The sequence below is a fragment of the Eurosta solidaginis genome, chromosome X (assembly GCF_040869045.1).
Source record: "Eurosta solidaginis isolate ZX-2024a chromosome X, ASM4086904v1, whole genome shotgun sequence".
Classification (NCBI taxonomy): Eukaryota; Metazoa; Arthropoda; class Insecta; order Diptera; family Tephritidae; genus Eurosta; species Eurosta solidaginis.
The window spans coordinates 36,070,251-36,094,415 of NC_090324.1; positions in this window are offsets into that span (position 1 = coordinate 36,070,251).

Here is a 24,165-nt window from a genome sequence, read left to right on the forward strand (position 1 = left end):
CTGGAGCATCTGCTGACCTCTCTAAATATCTAATAGCTCGTTCTAAATTTCACCGTCTTAATCAGCTTTGTTATAAAAATTACTTGAGTTGTTGTAAAGCCCATTTTTTTAGAAATCCAAAAAAGTTTTACAGTTTCGTAAATTCAAAGCGGAAAACTTCTGGGTATCCTTCCTCATTAACCTTTGGAGGTAAAAAAGCTTGCACTGATGACGACGTTGCTGAACTATTTTCTGAGTTCTTTAAGTCCACGTATTCATCCAGTGGTTTTCATTCTGGTCAATATCCCTATCGCTTAGATAGCTCGAATTACATTAGGAATCCTGCTATTGATGGTAATATTGTTCTTCAGAGTCTTCAATCTTTGAAGCCCACCTTTTCTCCGGGACCGGACGGTGTTCCTAGCTGCGTGCTTAGGTACTGCGCCGAAAACATGTATGAGCCTATTTTAAAATTATTTGAGCTATCTCTGGGATCTGCGTCATTCCCGGCACTTTGGAAACAGTCTTTTATTATACCCCTGCATAAAAAAGGTAGTAGGTCAAAAGTTGAAAACTACAGGGGTATTGCTAAACTTTCAGTCATTCCTAAAGTCTTTGAACAGATTGTCACCAATCAACTGCAATATCAGTGTTCTAGTCTTTTATCTCCATGCCAACACGGTTTTATTCGTCAAAGGTCAACCACTACAAATTTGCTTGTATTCACCTCTATAGTTATGGAAGGATTTTTAGCGAACAAGCAAACGGATGTCATCTACACGGACTTCAGCAAAGCATTTGATACCGTCAACCACGAGTTGCTTATTCATAAGCTTGATTTACTGGGCTTTCCGTTTCACCTATTAATGTGGCTGAAAAGCTATCTTTCTAACCGGACCCAAAAAGTGCTGTTCAAGTGCAATCTGTCGGAATCGTTCGGAGTTTCCTCCGGCGTACCCCAGGGAAGTCATCTAGGCCCTTTGCTCTTTGCCCTTTTCATTAATGACTTGCCACAGACAATATTATATTCCCATACTATAATGTATGCGGATGATGTAAAACTTTGCTACACTTACTCTCCTACCGATTTGAGTTCCTTGGATCTTCTTCAGGCCGACTTGGACTCGTTCCAATGTTGGTGCACAACAAATTTACTAGCTTTAAATTGCTCTAAATGTACGCATATGACATTTCACCGAGTGAAGCCATCATTGAAATCTTATGTAATAGATGGTACGCCTTTGGAGCGTATATCTATTGCAAATGATCTAGGTGTCCTTTTTGATCCGAAATTGAATTTTAACATGCATATTTCATCTATAGCGAACAAAGCGTTGGGTTTACTTGGATTTGTTAAAAGATCGGCTAAAGAGTTCGATGATCCGTACCTCACTAAGGTTCTTTACACATCGCTGGTTCGTCCAATACTCGAGTATTGCTCATGCGTTTGGTCCCCTGTTTCTCAAAAGCATATAAAGCGTCTTGAGTCAGTTCAAAAGCAATTTTTGATATTTGCATTGCGCGGCCTTAATTGGGACTCAAGTCTCCACCTTCCTCCATACAGAAGTAGACTTCTTCTTATTAACTTACCCACTCTGGAAAATCGGAGAATATTATTGGGGGTATTGTTCATCCATAAGCTCATTATTGGAGAAATTGATTCCGCGAACCTCCTCAGCCGCTTGTTTTTTGCGGTTCCCCCTAGAGTATCCAGACACTACGTTCCTTTCTATTTACCACTTTGTCGACGAAACTTTGCTAAAAATAATCCTCTTCTTATCTGGTGCGCGCACTACAATGACTTGTATAGCTGCATCAGTCTTGAATGTACTTTTGCCACTATACGTAATGCAATACTTGCCTATCTAATTTAAGAGATACAAGCTAATTTAATTTGCCGGCATTTTATTCCTTCGATAAAACACAGGAACTATCTCGCTTAAGGATGGAGGAACATTTATCAACTTGTATCATTAAGAAGGAACAAGACAGTACTGTGTTGATTGGAATCTGGTGCATTCCAACAACGTAAAAAACATGCTTTTTCATGAGTCACTGACCGGAATCGTGTGCATTCCGGCAGTATAATCTTATGGGTTAGGCATCGAGCTGATTGGAATCCGATGCATTCCAACAACACAGGTCATGTTACTTTTTTATGCCTTGTGATGGCGTATCCTCAGTACACTACTCTTAGCACTGCCGGATTCCCATGACATGCTGATTGGAATCTTGTTGCATTCCAACAGGGAGATTGGAATCCACTGCATTCCGAAATCATGCTGAGCGGAATCTGATGCATTCCGCCAGTATAAGATTTCGGCATAAGATCTTATTTCTGCTCATATTTCTTATTATTATTATATTCTGAAATTAAATAGTAATGTTCATTAATATTTCTTTGTTTGTAATATAACATTGTTGAAAGCTCGATATATCTTAAATTTTATCTTTTGAGTTGTATATTTATATATCTTTTATATTATGCAGTCGACCATAGTTTGTCGTCGACTTTAAATAATAAATAAATAAATAAATAAATAAATATCGCCATAAAGGTGGACCAGCGATGACTCTAGAATTTGTTCGTATGATATGGGTATCAAATGAAAGGTGTTAATGAGTATTTTAAAAGGGAGTGGGTCTTAGTTCTATAGGTTGACGCCTTTTCGAGATATCGCCATAAAGGTGGACCAGGGGCGACTCTAGAATTTGTTTGTACGATATGGGTATCAAATGAAAGGTGTTAATGAGTATTTTAAAAGGGCGTGGGCCTTAGTTCTATAGGTGGACGCCTTTTCGATATATCGCCATAAAGGTGGACCAGGGGTGACTCTAGAATTTGTTTGTACGATATGGGTATCAAATGAAAAGTGTTAGTGAGTATTTTAAAAGGGAGTGGGCCTTAGTTCTATAGGTGGACGCCTTTTCGGAATATCGTTACAAAGGTGGACCAAAGTTGACTCTAGAATGCTTTTGTACAATATGGGTATCAAGAGAAAGGTGTTAATAAGTATTTTAAAAGGGAATGGGCCTTAGTTCTATGGGTGGACGCCTTTTCGGGATATCGCCGTAAACGTGAACCAGGGGTGACTCTAGAATGCGTTTTTACAATATGGGTATCAAATGAAAGGTGTTAATGAGTATTTTAAAAGGGCGTGGGCCTTAGTTCTATAGGTGGACGCCTTTTCGAGATATTGCCATAAAGGTGGACCAGAGGTGACTCTAGAATGCTTTTGTACAATATGGGTATCAAACGAAAGGTGTTAATAAGTAATTTAAAAGGGAATGGGCCTTAGTTCTATGGGTGGACGCCTTTTCGGGATATCAACATAAACGTGGACCAGGGGTGACTGTAGAATGCGTTTGTACAATATGGATATCAAATGAAAAGTGTTAATGAGTATTTTAAAAGCGAGTGGCCCTTAGTTCTATAGGTGGACGCGTTTTCGAGATATCGTCATAAAGGTGGACCAGGGGTGACTCTATAACGTGTTTGTACGATACGCGTATCAAATTAAAGGTATTAATGAAGGTTTTAAAAGGGAGTGGTGAAGGCGTTTTCGAGATATTGACCAAAATGTGGACCAGGGTGACCCATAATATCATCTGTCGGGTACCGCTAATTTATTTATATATGTAGTACCACGAACAGTTATCCTTCCAAGATTCCAAGGGCTTTTGATATCGCCCTGCAAAACTTTTTCATTTTCTTCTACTTAATATGGTAGGTGTCACACCCATGTAACAAAGTTTTTTTCTAAAGTTATATTTTGCGTCAATAGACCAATCCAATTACCATGTTTCATCCCCTTTTTCGTATTTGGTATATTATTATGGCATTTTTTTCATTTTTAGTAATTTTCGATATCGAAAAAGTGGGTGTGGTCATAATCGGATTTCGGCCATTTTTTACACCAAGATAAAGTGAGTTCAGCTAAGTACGTGAACTGAGTTTAGTAAAGATATATCAATTTGTTCGCCCTTTTTCACAGAAAACAGTTAACGTCCTAGAATCTAAGCCTCTACCAAAATTTCACAAGGATTGGTAATGTTTTCTTCGACATATGGCATTAAAAGTATCCTAGACATATTAAACGAAAAAGGGCGGAGCCACGCCCATTTTGAAAATTTCTTTTATTTTTGTATTTTGTTGCTCCATATCATTACTGGAGTTGAGTGTTGAAATAATTTACTTATATACACTAAAGATATTAAATTTTTTTGATAAAATTTGACTTTAAAAAAAATTTTTTTAAAAGTGGGCGTGTTCTTTATCCGATTTTTCTAATTTTTATTTAGCACATATATAGTAATAGTAGTCAAGTTCCTGCCAAATTTCATCAAGATATCTTAAACGACTGCCAAATTACAGCTTGCAAAACTTTTAAATTACCTTATTTTAACAGTGGGCGGTGCCACGCCCATTGTCCAAAATTTTACTCATTTTCTATTCTGCGGCATAAATTCAACTAACCTACCAAGTTTCATCGCTTTATCCGTCTTTGGTAATGAATTATCGAACTTTTTCCGTTTTTCGAAATTTTCGATATCGAAAAAGTGGGCGTGGTTATGGTCCGATATCGTTCATTTTAAATAGCGATCTGAGATGAGTGCTCAGAAACCTACATACCAAATTTCATCAAGATACCTCAAAATTTACTCAAGTTATCGTGTTAACGGGCAGACGGACGGACGGACGGACGGGCATGGCTCAATCAAATTTTTTTTCGAACCTGATGATTTTGATATATGGAAGTCTATATCTATCTCGATTCCTTTATACCTGTACAACCAACCGTTATCCAATCAAAGTTAATATACTCTGTGAGCTCAGCTCAACTGAGTATAAAAAACACGTGTCACAGGTTTGAGGCCAATGGACTCCTAAACTACTGAGTTTGAATTTGTTTTGCACCCCGTATGTAGTTTGATCTAACTTAAAATATAGGATAGGTTATATCTCAGTTTATAGTCGCAATATTATTTTATTGAAATTTTTTTTGTTTTTTTTTTGTTTATACGTAATATTAAAATGTTACGTATACGCAGTGGCACTCATATTTTCAGGTGGTGCGGATACACTTCCGTGTAATTGCTGGGTGTTTAATTAAACAACCTGCTTATCAATAAAAAATATTTTAGCGAATGATATCAAGTATGGCACATCACCAGGCCCAGCTGGAGAGGGGGGGTGGGGGGTTCTGAGGGCGTCCGCGATTTGGAGGTACTATGACATTTTTTTAAATACAGGAGAGTCTTTAGCTGTTCCATGTGCAATTTTTAAGCCGAATTTCAAAAGCAACGAAAATCTGCATTTCGTTTTAATATTATAGTGAAGTGTGAAAAATAAAAATCTATATATATAAAAGAAAGGATAAAATGTGTGTTAGTTCGTCGCCGGTGTTTGAAGAGATGCGTCGGTCGATTTTGTTCAAACTTTCACAAAAGTTGCGTAAACCTCACCCGGTGGTTACTACAGGTACAGGATCTCGAGATATATGCCAAAACGTGGGCCAGTGAATGCCTAGACAGTGTTTATGCAATATGGATATCAAATGAAAGTTGTTGATGAGTGCTTTGGTACAGAGTAGTATATTATCCAGAGGCGGACTGGGACTGGGATTAGGACTAAGACTGGGACTGGGACTCGGAGTGGGACTGTGACTGGGACTGGAATAAAACACATAACACCCTCTGGGGCAGGCAATAAGGGATGCAGAAGAATGAGAAGGAATTAAGACAAGAGAAAAGAGAGAAGGAGAAGGAGATTGAGAAAGAGATAGAATGAGACGAATATGGAGATAGATGAAGCGAAAAATAAGGAGGGAGGAGTGAATGAATAAAAGGATTAGGAAAAAGTGAAGAGGGGGGAGGGCAGAGTCATACGGAAAAAGCTTATTAAAATGTATGCAGATAGGCCAAATTTAGGGCAGGACAACGTCTGCCGGGTCTTCTAGTATTTAATAAAAAGGTGTGTACATATATAAGTTATGTCCAAGAAGCTATCATGGCTTATAGGTGTATGTAGGTATACAATTCTGATATACCACGTACATACATATGGTCTTTAATGTTACAGAAAAACGTATATTTCTGTTCATACTTCAGAAGTACTGAACAAAAGCTGAATATTTTTTACTTATTTCCGACGCTACACAGAAAAAGTCTTTAACGTTGCCATTCGATTTCCTTGGAGAATATAGTGAATAAAAAGATATAAAACAAAGTAAAATAATAGTAAGCTTGACAGTTAAATATTTATTCAATTGAATTCAATTCAACGTACATATCGCATACCTCGATCTAAAAGGAGCTATGTCAAAAATCGTAATTTTTGAAGTTATGCATAACACTGGGTTACACGAGTCAATACCTATCGACCTGTATAGTCGATTAAGTAATACCTCCACCATTCACAGAGAAATGGCTACATGAAAAATAAAAAGTAAGGACGGGACTGTCATCGGCTGTGCCGAAGACTTCATACCTTTCGTGAATGAGGCTGAAAAATAATCTTATCCCGTTCGTAAGCTCCAAATAATCGGATGTATAAGATAAGAAATATATAGTGAACAGATGTACATACCTAAAAGATTTTTAAGATAAATATAAAATAAAACAAGTAAGGATGGGACTGTCTTCGGCTGTTCCAAAGACTTCATACCTTTCATGAATGGGGCTGAACAATAACCTTATCCCGTTCGTAATCTCCAAATAATCGGATGTATAATATAAGAAATATATAGTGAACAGATGTACATACTTAAACGATTTTTAAGATAAATATAAAATAAAAAATTGGTAAGTACTTTGCGTGAGGATAAACTTTGCATCCAGGTTTTTTGTGGTTTGCATGTAAAAACTATGACTACGAATCACTTATGGCAATAATATATGACATAAACGTAACTATTTGATGAAATTTGATGAATTTTGAAGCTTCTAGCCGTAAAAAAGGGGCAAAAATGACAGTTTATATGGGGTATATAATATATATACCACCGATCTCTATGATTTTTTCAGACAACAATACACGCTATATACGTAAGCAATTGGTGAAATTTTAAACTTCTAGCTGTTAAAATGGGGCAGAAATTGTGCAAAGTTTCTTATCTGAACAATCGGTTGTATTAGATATATACTATATATACCACCGGTCTCTATGATTTTTTCAGACAACATAATGTGCTATACACGTAAGCATTTGGTGAAATTTGAACATATCTAAACGATTTTTAAGATAAATATAAAATAAAAAATAGGTAGGTACTTTGTGTGAGGATGCAAAGCTTCACGTGTTTTGTGGTCTGCATGTAAAAACTAAGACTACGAATCACGTATTTCAACAATATATGACGTAAACGTAACTATTTGATGAAACTTGATGAATTTTGAAGCTTCTAGTCGTAAAAAAGGGGCAAAAATGACAGTTTATATGGGGTATATAATATATATACCACCGATCTCTATGATTTTTTCAGACAACAATATATGCTATATACGTAAGCATTTGGTGAAATTTGAAGCTTCTAGCTGTTAAAATGGGGCAGAAATGGCGCAAAGTTTCTTATCTGAACAATCGGTTGCATGAGATATATACTATGTATACCACCGATCTCTATGATTTTTTGAGACAACAATATATGCTATACACGTAAGCATTTCGTGAAATTTGAAGCTTCGAGCTGTTAAAATGGGGCTGAAATTGCAAAAAAATATATATATCAACACTATATATATATACTATATATACCATCATATATACATTATATATATCACCGTTCTCTATGATTTTTACAATATATATATATTTTACATGATGAATTTTGAAGCTTCTAGTCGTAAAAAAGGGGCAAAAATGACAGTTTATATGAGATATATACTATATATACCACCGATCTCAATGATTATTTCGGACAACAATATAGGCTATACACGTAAGCATTTGGTGAAATTTGAAGCTTCTAGCCGTTTAAATGGGGAAGAAATTGCGCAAAGTTTCTTATCTGAACAATCGGTTGTATGAGATATATACTATATATACCACCGGTCTCTATGATTTTTCAGACAACAGTATATGCTACATACGTAAGCATTTGGTGAAATTTGAAGCTTCTAGCTGTTAAAATGGAGCCGAAATCGCAAAAAAAAAAATATATATACTATATATATATACTATATATACCGTCATATATATATTATATATATCACCGATCTCTATGATTTTTTGACACAACAATATATACTATATACGTAAGCAATCGGTGAAATTTGAAGCTAATATCTGTTAAAATGGGGTAGAAAATGCGAAAAGTTTCTTATCTGAACAATCGGTTGTATGATATATATACTATATATACAACCGATCTCTATGATTTTTTCAGACAACAATATATGCTATATACGTAAGCATTAGGTGAAATTTGAAGCTTCTAGCTGTTAAATTGGGTTGAATTGCGAAAATATATATATATACTATATATATGGGGTATTCCATCCCATTTCGACCAATTTTGAACCCGACCCCTTTAGATTTGGCTGAAAATGTTTCTTCTTTTTCTAGCTTACGAAAGTCGTTTTTCAAAAGTTTTTCAAATTTTTTTATCCAACTCAAAAAAAGTTACGAATTTTTAAAAAACGCCGTTTTTGTTTTCAAAATGCTATAACTTTTTCAAAAATTGACCGTTTGGGATCTTTTTTTAAAAAAAAAATGGTTATTAAATGTACTTTTCGGAAAAAATTCATAAATTTTTTTTGTAATTTTTCGAGATTTTTCGAATTTCGCCCTTTTTTTCTCATAAAAAAATTCAATCAATTCTGCAATCATCCCCACTAATCCAGGAGTGGGCCGAGGAATTTTTTTTTTAATTGAAAAAAAAACTTTAAAAATTTTGTTGTAACAGTAGATACAGGAGCGACAAGGAGTTTTATGAGTGAGACATGTTCGAGGAGATTAGGTAAGGCGATTTTGAAACAGGTACGAAGCCGAGTGGTATTGGGCGATGGTAGAGCCTGCGAACAGATTCTTAGCTTCGAAAATATGACTGGTACCTCAAATATCGCGGCGCATAAAATAATCATGCGTGATGATCGGCCGATAAAACAAAGATACTATCTACGGAATCCGAAGATGCAAGAAACCATTAATACGGAGATAAACGAGCTACATAGTGCACCGATTGTACTCGTAAAGAAGAAGAATGGTAAGTGGAGGTTATGTATAGACTATCGCCAGCTCAACGCACGCTCAGTCCCCGATGCATACCCACTACCGCGGATCCAATACATACTAGACCGGCTAAGAAACTCGAAGTACATAAGTAGCTTGGATCTGAAAACGGCTACTGGCAGATCCCTATGGAGGAAGGAAGTAAGCAATATACGGCGTTTACTTTACCTGGACGCGGGCTGTTTCAATGGCGCGTGATGCCATTTGGGCTTCATTCAGCACCCGCAACATCTCAACGGGCATTAGATCAAGTAATCGGCCCCGAATTAGAACCGAACGCATTCGCATACCTAGATGACATCATAATTACAAGATCAACGCTAGAGGAGCATACTAAACATTTAACGGAAGTGTTTAAACGCTTACGAACAGCAAATTTAAGAATCAACGCCGAAAAGTGCGAATTTTTCAAGAAGCAACTGAAGTATCTGGGACATGTCGTAAGCGAAAATGGTATACACAAGGACCCAGATAAAGTAGCAGCGATTTGGGAATTGCAAGCACCAACAAACGTAAGAGAATTAAGACGATTTTTAGGTATAGCATCTTGGTACCTGCGATTCGTACCAGAGTTTTCAAAAATAGCGCATCCGCTGACAACCATGTTAAAGAAGGGCAATAGATGGAAATGGACCGAAACACAAGAAACAGCATTTCAGACACTGAAGTATTCACTCACGGAAGCACCAGTACTGGCGTGCCCAGATTTTACACGAAGATTCACATTAAAAACAGACTCGATCGATTTTGGACTAGGAGCAGTCCTCACACAGGAGCTAGACACCGGAGAGCGGGTAATCGCGTACGCTAGCCGCCGCCTCAACAAAGCAGAAATTAATTATTCACCCACGCAGAAAGAGTGTTTAGCCATTGTATGGGCTATACGCAAAATGCGACCATATCTGGAAGGCTACGAATTCACGGTAATCACGGACCACTTATCATTGAAATGGTTGAACGCCATCGAAAGTCCTTCGGGACGTATTGCGAGATGGGTGTTGGAGTTACAACAATACTCGTTCGATGTACAGTACAGGAAAGGTAAGCTGAACGTAGTAGCGGATGCACTGTCACGACAGCCGCAAGACGCACAACTCAACAGACTGGAACACGAAAACGAAATATCGTGTAAATGGCTTGAAAAAAGAAAGGAGGAAGTTAAACGAAACCCGGAGAAGTTTCCAGACTACATAATTGAAAACGGTGAGTTATATCGGCACATAGTAGTTCAGATCGACGATCAAGACGCGATCCCGTGGAAACTATGTGTAGCGAAACCACAACGCGGTAAAGTATTACAGGAAGTGCACGACAGTCCAAGCGCCGGACACATGGGTATCCGGAAGACAATATCTTTAGCAGCCACAAGGTACTACTGGCCAGGAATGTTTCGCGACATAAAACGGTATGTACAACAATGCCCAACCTGTCAAATTTACAAGCCTAATCAACAGCAAGCAGCGGGGAAAATGTTAACTCAAATTCCAGAAGAACCGTGGGCAACGGTGTGCGCAGATTTCGTTGGACCTTTACCACGTTCAAAGCGCGGCAATACCATGGTTCTAGTATTTCTAGATCGTTTCACCAAGTGGGTAGAGATCGTACCATTACGTAAGGCAACAGCGGATAGCCTCATCAAAGCATTTAGAGAGCGTATATTATCACGATTTGGAGTTCCGAAGGTCATTATTATAGACAATGGCGCCCAGTTCACGAGCAGACAATTCAAGAGACTCCTTCAGGACTATGGAGTAAAGCCCCAATTAACAGCACCCTACACACCACAAGAGAACCCTACGGAGAGGGAAAACCGAAACATTAAACGGATGTTAGCACAATTCACGGGAAAGGAATAACGCAACTGGGACGAGTTATTACCAGAGATAATGTTAGCACTAAATTCGAGTGTGTGCGAGGCAACAGGGTACAGCCCGGCATTCTTGGTACAGGGACGAGAGCCACCGATCCCAAACGCCCTATACGACGAACGAACATTTGGCACAGACGAGGCCACAACAACGGCAAATGTAAAAGTAGCGAAAATGAAGGAGATATTTCAAATGGTACGGAGAAACCAGCAACGTGCGTCGGCAGAACAGGCACGACATTATAATTTGCGGAGAAGGAAGTGGAATCCGGCGATAGGAGACAGAGTTTTAGTAAAGGAACACTATCTGTCTAAGGCAACCGACAACTTTGCGGGCAAACTAGCACCAAAATTCAGCGGGCTCCATAGAATCACCAATTTTATTTCGCCAGTCATCGTCGAACTGGACAAAACGTTTCAAGGCAAGAAGAGAACAGCGCATCTAAACGAGCTTAAACCATTTTATGAAAACAAGTTAATCAACGGAGGAAGCGAAAGCGCAACAAAACCCTCCACAGATGCCCATCTACATCTTTGCAAACACAACCGAAGAGTAAAATCACCGAAAACTACAAAGGAAGGCGTATCACGAAGAAATCTGATGGTAAATCACAATACGAACAAGTTTCATAAATTTCAATCATTGCCCTAATAATTATTACAATTACATTAATTTTATTTTCTATAATATTATTATTGGTTAATACCATATATATATACTATATATACCATCATATATACATTTTATATATCACCGATCTCTATGATTTTTTCATACAACAATATATACTATATACATAAGCAATCGGTGAAATTTGAAGCTTATAGCTGTTAAAATGGGGTAGAAGTTGCGAAAAGTTTCTTATCTGAACAACCGGTTGCATGAGATATATACTATATATACCACCGATTTCTATGATTTTTTCAGAAAACAATATATGCCATATACGTAAGCATTTGGTGAAATTTGAAGATCCTAGCTGTTCAAATGGGGCTGAAATTGCGAAAATTTATACTATATATATATACTATATATACCACCATATATATACTATATATACCACCGATCTTTATGATTTTTTCAGACAAAAATGTATGCTATATATGTAAGCATTCGTGGAAATTTGAAGCCTCTAGCTCTCAAAATAGGGCAGTAATTACGAAAAGTTTCTTATCTGAACAATCGGTTGTGGGGATATATACTATATATACGACCGATCTCATCAATTTTTTCAGACAACAATATATGCAATATGCGAAAGTATATGGTGAAGTTTGAAGCTTCAATCTGATAAATTGAGGAAGATATAACAAAAATCCTCTTTTTCTGAAAAATCGGTTATATGGAGGATATATGCTATAGTGGTCCGATCCGGCCGGTTTCGACAAATGTCTAATCGGACACCCAAATACACCCGCTCACCAAATTTTATTAAGATATCTCAAAAATTGAGGGAGTTTGCATACAAACAGACAGACGGACAGACGGACATGGCTGAATCAACTCAGCTCTTCATCCTGATTATTTCGATATACTTCGGTATTTTCCTTTAATGACTTACAATTTTGGGATTCATGACGAAATTAATATACCATTTCATTTTCATGAAATGTATAAATAAAAAGATGATACAAACTTTTAAGGACTAAGGTAGTCTTTAAAATTTGTTTATCATCTTTTTATTTTCACTTTTTTAGTGCCGCCTACAAAAAGGCATTTGGAATTTTGGGTTCTGGCTCACAGCCCAAGTTTCAAGTCTCTAGCTCACCGGGAAGTTACTTAAAAATGGATCGCAATATTCCCACCCCCCCCCCCCCCGTTTTTCAAGGATTTGCAGTTATCCTGACTAGCGCGCCACCTAGCGGAAATTTGTTTTCTACAAGGCCTCTAACCAAGTGCCAAGTTTCAAGTCTCTAGGTAACCGGGAGGTTAGTTAAAAATGGATTGGAAGATTCCCAAAACAAAATTAATTCTCTTAATATTTCGATCCATGCGCCACCTAGCGAAATTTTTTGGATCAAGTATTGCATTGCCACTGGGTCCTGACTCACGGTCCAAGTTTCAGGTCTCTAGCTCACCGGGAAGTTACTTAAAAATAGATCGCAATATTCCCCCCGTTTTTAAAGGATATGCAGTTATCTTGACTAGCGCGTCACCTAGCGGAAATTTGTTTTCTATAAGTTGTATTGCCACCAGGCTTCTAACTAAGTGCCAAGTTTCAAGTCTCTAGGTAACCGCGAAGTTAGTTAAATATGGATTGAAAGAAATTTGTTTTCTTACCATCTCTTACCATCTCGATCCGCGTGCGCCACCTAGTGAATTTTTTTGGATCAAATGTTGCATTGTCACCGGGTTCTGACACACGGCCCAAGTTCCAAGTCTCTAGCTCACCGGCAAGTTACTCAAAAACCGACCGCAAGATTCTCCTCGTTTTTAAGGGATTTGTAGTTAACTCAATTAGCACGCCACCTAGCGGAACTTTGTTTTCTACAAATTTTAGTGTCACAAAGCCTCGAACAGTGTGCCAAGTTTCAAGTCTCTAGGTCGTCGCGAAGTTAGTTAAAAATGGATTGAAAAATTAACACCTGGCGGCATTTTGTTCTCCACGAATTGTGGTGCCATCGACTCGCAAACTATGTGCTACAAGTTCCTAGGTAACCGGAAAGTTAGTTAAAAATGGATTGAAAGATTCTCAAATAAAAATTAATTTTCTTAATATCTCGATCCATGCGCCACAAAGCGAAATTTTTTTGATAAAATATTGCATTTTCACCGGGTTCTGACTCTCGGCTCAAGTTTCATATCTCCAACTCACCGGAAAGATACTAAAAAATCGATTGCAAGATTCCCCTCGTTTTTCAAGGATTTGTAGTTATCTCACTTAGCTCGCCACCTGGCGGAATTTGGTTTTCTGTAGGTTATATTGTCACCAAGCCTCGAAATGTGTGCCAAGTTTCAAGTCTCTAGGTCACCGGGAAGTTAGTTAAAAATGGACTGAAAAATTCCCAAATCAAAACTAATTTTCTTAATATCTCAATCCATGCGCCACCTAACGCAATTTTTTTGATCAAACATTGCATTGTCACTGGGTTCTGACTCACGGCCCAAGTTTCAGGTCTCTAGCTCACCGGGAAGTTACTTAAAAATCGATCGCAAAAATCCCTGCGTTTTTTCAGGGATTTTCGTTTATCTCTATTCGTCTGCCACCTGGCTGCGTTTTGTTTTCCACGAATTGTAGTGCCATCCACTCGCAAACTGTGTGCTAAGTTTCAAGTCTCTGGATCACCGAGAAGTTAGTTAAAAGTCGATCGCAAAATTTCCATTTTAAAATTAATTTTCTGTATATCTCGATCCGTGCGCCACCTAGCGGATTTTTTTTTTACTTGCATTGTAATGTCTCATAGATCTGAACTATGCTCTGATTATCAAGTGTCTAGCTCGACGGGAAGTTACCGAAAAAGACTTCCGTGGGTCAAAAATTCGTATGGAAATGAGGGGACAAACATGAAAGCGACTTAATATAAAGATATATAATAAAATAGGTAGGTATTTTGTGCGAGGATGCAAATCTTTACGTGTTTTGTGGTCTGCATGAAAAAGCTTGATTACGAATCACGTTTTTCAACAACGACGTAAACGTACTTTTTTGATGAAATTTGATGAATTTTGAAGCTTCTAGCCCCAAAAAGTGGAAAAAATGACAGTTTATATGGGGTATATAATATATATTCCACCGATCTCTATGTTTTTTTCAGACAACAATATATGCTATAGTACGTAAGCATTTGGTGAAATTTGAAGCATCTAGCTGTTAAAATGGGGCAGAAATTGCGCAAAGTTTCTTATCTGAACAATCGGTTGTATGAGATATATACTATGTATACCACCGATCTGTATGATTTTTTCAGACAACAATATATGCTATACACGTAAGCATTTGGTGAAATTTGAAGCTTCTAGCTGTTAAAATGGGGCAGAAATTGCAAAAAAAAAATATATATATATACTATATATATATACTATATATACCATCATATATGATTTTTTCAGACACCAATATATGCTATATACGTAAGCAATCGGTGAAATTTGAAGCTTATAGCTGTTAAAATGCGGTAGAAATTGCAAAAAGGTTTTTATCTGAACAATCGGTTGTGTGAGATATATACTATATATGTGGTGATGTACATATGAATGTATCACCATTTGATCAATTTATTGATAGAACGTTTTAGTGTATTGAAAATATAATGTTAATTTAATGATTTCAAATGAATTTAAAAGTTTAAAAGAAAATACAAAGTTAATATAATGAATTTGATTAAGAATTTTACAGCTCGCGTCGTCTTCGTCTTTTACATTTGCCAGTCAAAATACAACTCAACTCGTCTCGCTTTTTTTATCTATTTATTTATTTAGTCTAGTAACAAATGTTTAGTACAGACACTTATGACTAAATTACAGAGACCAGCTTATATTAAGCTATGGAGAACACTAGCAAAAAGAAATTATATTATTACAGATTAAGTAATTTTTTAGTTTAAGTTGAAAAGCGTATTTTGAGTCGGAGAAATCAATATCCAAAACACTTGAGAAGCAATTAATTTCTGATAGGGCTCTGTTAATAGGCGCTTTTGAGTTATAAACAGTTCTACTCAGCCCTATGAAAAAGATTTCAAAGTGGCGGAGGTTTCCAAAGGGAGTATTTAAGCATAGTCTTTCAAGAAGCAGCGCGCAGTCAATTTTGCCCGTGAAAAGATCGAAAATGAACAACGAGGCCAAAGGAATTCTGCGATTGTTTAGGGATAGTAAGGATATTAGTTGGCATCGAGACTCATAAGACGGGATCGGTTCAGAGAAACGTAATGAAATAAGCGCGAAGCGCATAAAGATTTTTTGAAACCGTTCCAGGCGGTTGATGTGAACTGCGTGGTAGGGCCGCCAAATGAAAGCCGCATACTCAAGTTTGGACCGCACAAAGGACGTATATAAAACTTTCAGTGTGTAGGGGTCAGAGAAGTTTGCAGAATGGCGTCTGACAAAAGCAAGCATTGAAAGCGCCTTAGAAATTGTGAAGCTGACGTGAGTGTTAAAATTAAACTTTGAGTCGAAGTATACCCCCAAGTCTTTAACTTCAAGAGTTGTTCGAAGAAAGGTTTCTGCAATATGATAGGAGGTATGAAGTGGCCTCAGCAGTTTACCATACGTCACAGTGTGGCACTTACTTATATTAAGGAAAAGACGGTTCTTAACACACCAGATATGAAGCTTATTAATCTCAGATTGAAGAACAACGACATCATTATAACAACTGATCTCAGAATAGATCTTGAGATATCAGCATAAAGCAGAAATTTGGTAGATGAGAAGCAAGAGCTAATGTCATTAATGAACAAGATAAATAGTAAAGGGCCCAGAATACTGCCCTGGGGCACTCCAGAGGTGGCCCAAAATGGTTTCGAATAAACACCGTCAGTATTTACAACATTACTTCTGTTGTGCAGGTAAGATTTAATCCACTGTAGGAACGTAGAGTGGAACCCATAACAAGCTAATTTCGCAATTAAAATTTTATGAGAAATTTTATCGAATGCCTTGGAGAAGTCTAGGTATATTGTATCAACCTGAAAATCCCGCCTAGATGCCGCGTAGCAATCCTCAGAATATCTTCCTAAAGTAAAGTTTGTCATTGACAACACATTCAAAAAGCTTCGAAGTTGTAGACAATTTGGAAATAGGCCTGTAATTAGAACAGTTACTTTTGTTGCCAGACTTAAAAATGGGAGTGACGGATGCTTGTTTCCAGTCATCAATAAAAATACACGATGCAAATGATTTATTGAATATATAATCATTAACGGTCGTACTAGCGAAGGACAATTTATCAATAATAATAACTGAAAGATTGTCAACATCAGTTCTGGAGGAATTTTTAAGTTTTATAATCCCCTCAACTATGTCTGCCTCAGTGAGAGTAAGTGACCCAAAATTATTAGCGGAGGGAGACTTAATTAACTTGTGTATGTTATCTGTATCTTCCACAGTTAAATCATTATCTGTGATAAAGTTCACCGAGAAGAAGTCAGCAAAGAGATTAGCAGCCTCATTAACAGAGTTGGCAGTAGTATTATTGTAGCTTACTGATTTCGGTATGCTAGATACGCTCTTCATGGAGTTAATGTAATTCCAAAAGTTCTTCGGATTGCTCTTGATGTTTACCTCAAAATTTCTGAAGTACTTAGCATATAAAGACTTATTAGGATTGTTAAATTTTTTCTTATAAACAATAAACAAATCATAAAATCGACGCTGATTAGTAAACTTATATTTGTTAAAGAACTTGTTTCTAAAATTTTTTAGATGTTTGAGCTCACTATTGTGCCAGGGAGATTTATAAATTTTATTTTTATATACCGGCACGATTTTTTCGCAACTCTTATGAATTTCATTTTTAAATACATTGAAAGAGTTTCCAACTTCACTTTCGCCAAGCATAGCATCCCAATCAACTCCACGTAAAGCAGAATTTAAACGATTAAAATCCCATCTTCGAAAATTGAACGATGTTTTCATATTTGATGTAGGAATACAGAAATAATCAAAGAACTGAATTTCAAGGTTTAAGGGCAGGTGATGCAAGTTTGGTGGCGAAATTGAAGACGCAGGTTCCGAGATAACAAAACTAATATTATTAGTTTCAAAAATTAAATCAAGAATGCGATGTAAAGAATTATGGAAACTATTAATTTGAGAAAACCAACCCCTCCAAAATTATCAATAAGATACGATTCATAAGAGCTGTTAATATTAATAAGAGTTAAATAGAGATTGTTATCAAGAGAGATCCAGCTAACATTACCTAAATTAAAATCCCCCAGTAAACATAGCTGCATTTCTCCTAAACTTCGCTTAAGATTTAAGATATTATTTACATGAGCCTTGTAAATACTTTCTGGGCTGGACGGCGGAAGGTAAGAAGCACAAATGAGCCGTTGACCCAGAGAGCCATGAATCCGCACACAAAGTTGATCAAGAAGCGTGTCACTAACAGTTAAAGAAATAAGCTAGGCCTGGAGACCGACCCGGGCGGCAATCAGCACACCACCTCCTCTATTTAGGCCAGTCTTTGTTGCATCTCTATCCTTACGGAAAACATGATAAAGCTAAGGATCAAAAAATTCAGCATATAAGAAATTACTATTCAGCCAAGTCTCAATGATGACAAATACATCATACTCCAATAAAGAACTAAATAGGCGCACATTTTCGGTCTTGCTTCTAAGGCCAGAAACATTTTGAAAAAAGATATTGATAAATTTGCATGGCATGTGATTGACACAATGAACTAAGTCCGCTGTTGTAGTTTTGCGTCCTTTTGAAAAAAAGCGGAGGTGGCTGATCGTCACATTGACTGGCCACAACTCAGGCTTCAGAACTTTATCAAAGTGCAATTCATCTACACCAAGTTTAAAACTTACATATTTACGGTTAATAGACTCCAACTCCTTAGCAAGCTTGAAACACTGCAGTTGATGCTTATTTAGATTAGTATGTTTAATCACATACTCAATAATATCCTCAGGTTTGACCGAGGGTAAAAAAGAAGAAAGATGAAACCATCTGAAACGAGCAGCTACCCCAAGTTCAGTAGATATACAAGAGCCAATCACGCGCCTTCGGGAACGCCTATAATTGTTATTAACATTATTGTTGTTGTTGGCATTCTTGTTATTGTTATTATTATTATTTTCATTAGGCGAGCTAGGTTGGATATCCAATCCCGACGATGTACTTGATTACATATTAGGATTACCACCACTAGCAGTAATATTTAACTCATCAGGGTTAACAGCAATTGCAGCAGGTTTTTCCTTAAGTGTGCACTTCTTTGTAGATTTTGACGCTTTAGCATTAGCAGTATCAGCAGCATCTGATTTAACAGGATTCGTAGAAGTATAAGTAGCATTGTTACGATTATAAACATCGTCAGCTGAAGAAGCCAATGCATTCACACTGTTAGCAACAACAGAGGCAAACGTTTGAGCACCAGTCGAAGCAATAACAGTCCCATCGGCAGAAGGTACGTTGCTCACGATAGCATTATTAGCAGACATTGCATAACCCTTAGTAACATCTGTTAAAGAACATGTATTTTGCCCACTCACACCATTTGACTGTACGAATGGCGAAGTGCCGTTGACATTGCAAAAAACAGGTGATAACATTGTAGGTATAGGGTAAACAGCAGATGTAAAAGACAACGGCAAAGACGAAAGCGCAGCTGTAGCAGACCCGTGGTTATTGTTGTTTGTATTTTCCCGCACACTAACACAAGATGGACTGACGGCACTATGTAAGAATTGTACGCCATTGGCATTGTTGATGTTATCACTGTTAAAGTTTTGAGGTTGCTTATCTGATTTGATAAGCGATTTCAGTCCCTCAACTTCCTTCAACAAATCCTCGAATTTAGAGCTGAACAGATCTTTTAAAAAATCTATGCCAAGCTTTTGCGAAGCAGCAATAGAGTCTAAAGAAGATATAAAGCGCTCAGGCAAGGTAACACACCCTTGACATAAGTATACGATGTTACGATTAAGCTTAAATAATTTCACATCATATTCTGAAATCTGGCCATCATAACAGTTTCTATGAAATCTTTTTTGGCAAAAACCCGAACATGGCACAACAAGTGAGTCATTTATCGCAAAGGCTTTATTGCACTTAGTATAAAAGTCATCCATTTAAGAAAAAATTTTAAAGAAAATCACGGAGCAAACGAAACACGTCTATACGCGACGAAAGCCGAATACAATTGCTCATCTCTCTTCGCTGTTGCCACTTGTTTGCCACGTTTGGTATTGACTAACAGAGATGCCAGATCCCTTCCCACATCTCGGCCATCCAACTGCACATTCGCCTCAAATGTATCGTCGTTAATTTCGTTGAAATGCCAAGGTTTCATAAACTCAGCACATGTAGATATTTGGTTTGGACCATCATATATAATTGCATCTTTTATTACGTCGTAGGTATTGTTGCTTTTTGCTTTAATGACTTTATACGGTCCCATGGTTTTAACTTCAAACCGCGGCCTAGTTGAGTACGTTTTATTGCAACTATGTCGCCCACTTTGTAAACTGTCGCAGGTTTACGTCGAAGATTGTAAGATCGTTTGTTCTCATTCTGCATTTGTAGAATTTGTTTTTTAGAAATGCGTAAATCATTACGATCGTCGTTAAATATATGAATTATCTCGTTATCGATCATCTCCTTCAATTTTACGTCATATTGTGTGCGCATCTTGATACCAACAAGTAACTCGAATGGTGTCGTTTAGATACTTTTGCAGTATGTAGAATTTATTATTTGTTGAACTTTGCTAACATGTTTATACCACTTGCTGGGATCGTCGATAGATAGTTAAGAAAAAACAGGTATAATTATCGCGTTGAGTCTTTCGACTTGTCAATTAGCTCTCGGAGGACCTGTCGTGATTTTGTGATGAATGATTTTTTCGTCTTCGCAGTATTGTTTGAATTCCTCGGACGTGAAAGCGGAATCTTTGTCAAATATAATCCGTACCGTATTACCAAAAATTGTACTCTGCGTCTGCAATCTTGTTGTAACTTCTTTTGCTGCAAAATTTTTCTTTGGGTAAAGCCCGCAAAATTTAGTAAAGCCGTCGATTACTGCTAATATGTGTTTATATTGTTTGTGCGTCGATTCCAGCGGTCCCAAAAAATCTATATGTAAAGTTTGTAACGGTTTTTCTTCTCGAACAATTGGGTTCAATTCTCCCTCTTGTTTGCCCTTCTTTCGGTTCCACACAAAACATGGTATGCAACAACTAATGTGTTTTCGAATTTTTTCGTCTAAATTTGGAATGTAATATTCTCCACCAATTACCTCTCTTGTCTTCTTGACCGAGAAATGACCCTTCTCATGCGCTTGTCTAATGATTTCATGTTGTAAATTTAAAGATACTACTAGAAGTTCGTTGTCGTTAATTAATTTGTATAATAAACCGTTTTTCATAAAATAATTGTTATGTATTGCTTTTTCTGCTAGAATGTCAATAATCGCTTTTAATTCGTCATCTCCTGCTTGTGCATACTTCAATTTACTATGCATACTAGTGTCGTTGATCGTCATTACTAGATATCTACTTAAAGCATCTGCATGTCGTATACGAGTTCCAGCTCTATGTTCAATTGTGTAGTCAAATTCTTGTAGCATCATAATCCAACGCGCAACTCTGGTACTAACGTCTTTTTTTTCTGTTGTCTTGGCAAAAGCATTACAGTCAGTGATAAGCTTGAAATGTATGCCTAACAAATACACTCGTAGGTAGTATATTTTCTTTCTGCTTCAGTAGTTTTTTTACTCATGTAATAAACTGGATGTAAAAGACCATCGTCGGATGATTTTTGCAACAGAATCGCTCCAAAACCATCTATGGAAGCGTCTGTATGCAGCTCAGTTTCGTGTAGCTGATGAAAAATTTTTAAAACAGGTTTTTGGGTAATCAACTTCTTTAAAGTATTAAATGCAACCATTGCATCATTGCACGAAATAAATTTCGCATCTTTTTTCAATAAGTCGGTTAAGGGTTTGGCAATTATCGAAAATTTTGGAATGAATTTCCGAAAATAACCCACCAGCCCCAAAAAGCTTTGCAATTGCTTTTGATTATTGGGGATTTTAAATTTTGTAACGGCTTGCTTTTTCTCTTCAAAAAATAGCATTTTTTAAAATTAATTATTAAACCGTAATATTCGCATTGTTTCATTACTTGCTTCAACCTTGATATTGCCTTGTCTTCTGATTTCCCTGGTATGATATTTTCATCTACGTATGGCAGAGATATGCCCTTGCTAGCCAAATCTCGAGAAGTAGCACTAATGTGACGTTGAAATACACTCGGCGAATTCGTCAAACCAAATGGAACTCTTAAAAATTGATACTGCCCATTGTGAGTAATAAAAGAAGTGTACTTACGGCTTTGTTTTTCTACGCCAACATGGAAAAATCCATTTTTTAGGTCGATTGTACTGAAAAATTTTGCTTCTTGCAGTCGATCTAACTGATGTTCGATTGGCGGCAAAGGAAAATAGTCACGAACTACAACTTTATTTAACTGTCTATAGTCCACACACAATCGCGACGTACCATCACGTTTTTTTGCCAATACTACTGGACTACTGTACTCTGATTCTGATGGCTCTATAATTTTATTTTCTAACCATTCTTCAATTTGATTTTCAATTATGCAACGTTCAGAGTAAGCAAATCTTCGAGGTCGCGACCTTTCCGGGATTTTGGAACGTCATCTTTAACCACTATTCTCATTTCTATATTAGTCGATTTAATCTTTTTTGGTTGATAATTTTTAATTAATTCGTACACTTGCTTCTTAGCTACTTCACTTGCACTTATTTCAATGTAACTGTCAATATCGTTATAGTTCAAAATATTAATTTTCATTAAATTTGTCAACTCATCTTCATTTTCTGGTTTGTTTACTTGTATACCATCACGATTTATTTTGATTTCAGCTTGTTTATAAAATTCTGCTCCTAACACCACTTCAACATCTAGAAATTGTGAAGGCACCACTACAAATTTACTTGTAAATTGTATTTCATCTACTTCGAAACTATGTTCAAAAGCACCAATAGGTTTCACTTTATTTTCATTTCCAAATCCGACTAAATAAAAGTTACACACACTCAACGCTGGTTTATTCAAATTTTTATAAATTTCTTCACTTACAATGTTGTATTTGCTACCCGTGTCTATCAATGCAATAAAATTATGTTTATTCATAAGAACGTTTTTGCACATGGGCATATACTTATTTGTCACTTTACATACATTGCTTGATTTTTTGTCACTACCACTTTTCTTTGTTGGGCAATCTTTTCCTATGTGGCCAAAATCATTGCAATTGAAACATTTTCTGCCTTTATTTTTACTATCACAATGCACCGATAAGTATCCTTTGTTGCCACAGTTAAAACATTTCACCTCTTTCTTATCATAATTTTTCTTTTGGCTTTTTTCATCTACTGCATTTTTATTTTTGTTTTCATTGTGTTTCATATTATCGAACGCAGTTCTGACATTATCCGATCGTCCACGTATTTTTTCGCAGCATTTCAGCTTAGCTTTAAACTCTTTCAAATCTCTTGCATTGTACAGAATAGACTTATTTACACTTAGATCGTTTATGCCATCAATGACATATTGCATCAACGCTTTATTCTCTACACCACCTCGTATTGCCAATTCTTTCATTCGTAACAAATATTTTTGTACACTCTCTTTACTCTTCATTTTTATACTCAGTTGAGCAGAGCTCACAGAGTATATTAACTTTGATTGGATAACGGTTGGTTGTACAGGTAAAAAGGAATCGAGATAGATATAGACTTCCATATATCAAAATCATCAGTATCGAAAAAAAATTTGATTGAGCCATGTCCGTCCGTCCGTCTGTCCGTTAACACGATAACCTGAGTAAATTTTGAGGTATCTTGATGAAATTTGGTATGTAGGTTCCTGGGCACTCATCTCAGATCGCTATTTAAAATGAACGATATCGGAATAACCACGCCCACTTTTTCGATATCGAAAATTTTGGAAAACGGAAAAAAATCCGATAATTCATTGCCACAGACGAATAAAGCGATTAAACTTGGTAGGGTAGTTGACCTTATGACGCGGAATAGAAAATTAGTAAAATTTTGGACAATGGGCGTGGCACCGGCCACTTTTAAAATAAAGTAATTTAAAAGTTTTGCAAGCTGTAATTTGGCAGTCGTTGAAGATATCATGATGAAATTTGGCAGGAACGTTACTACTATTACTATATATGTGCGAAATAAAAATTAGCAAAATCGGATGAAGAACACGCCCACTTTTTAAAAAAAAAAATTTTTTAAGTCAAATTTTTACAAAAAATTGAATATCTTTACTGTATATAAGTAAAGCATGCCAACAATCAACTCCAGTAATGATATGGTGAAAGAACATACAAAAAAAAAAAAAAATTCAAAATGGGCGTGGCTCCGCCCTTTTTCA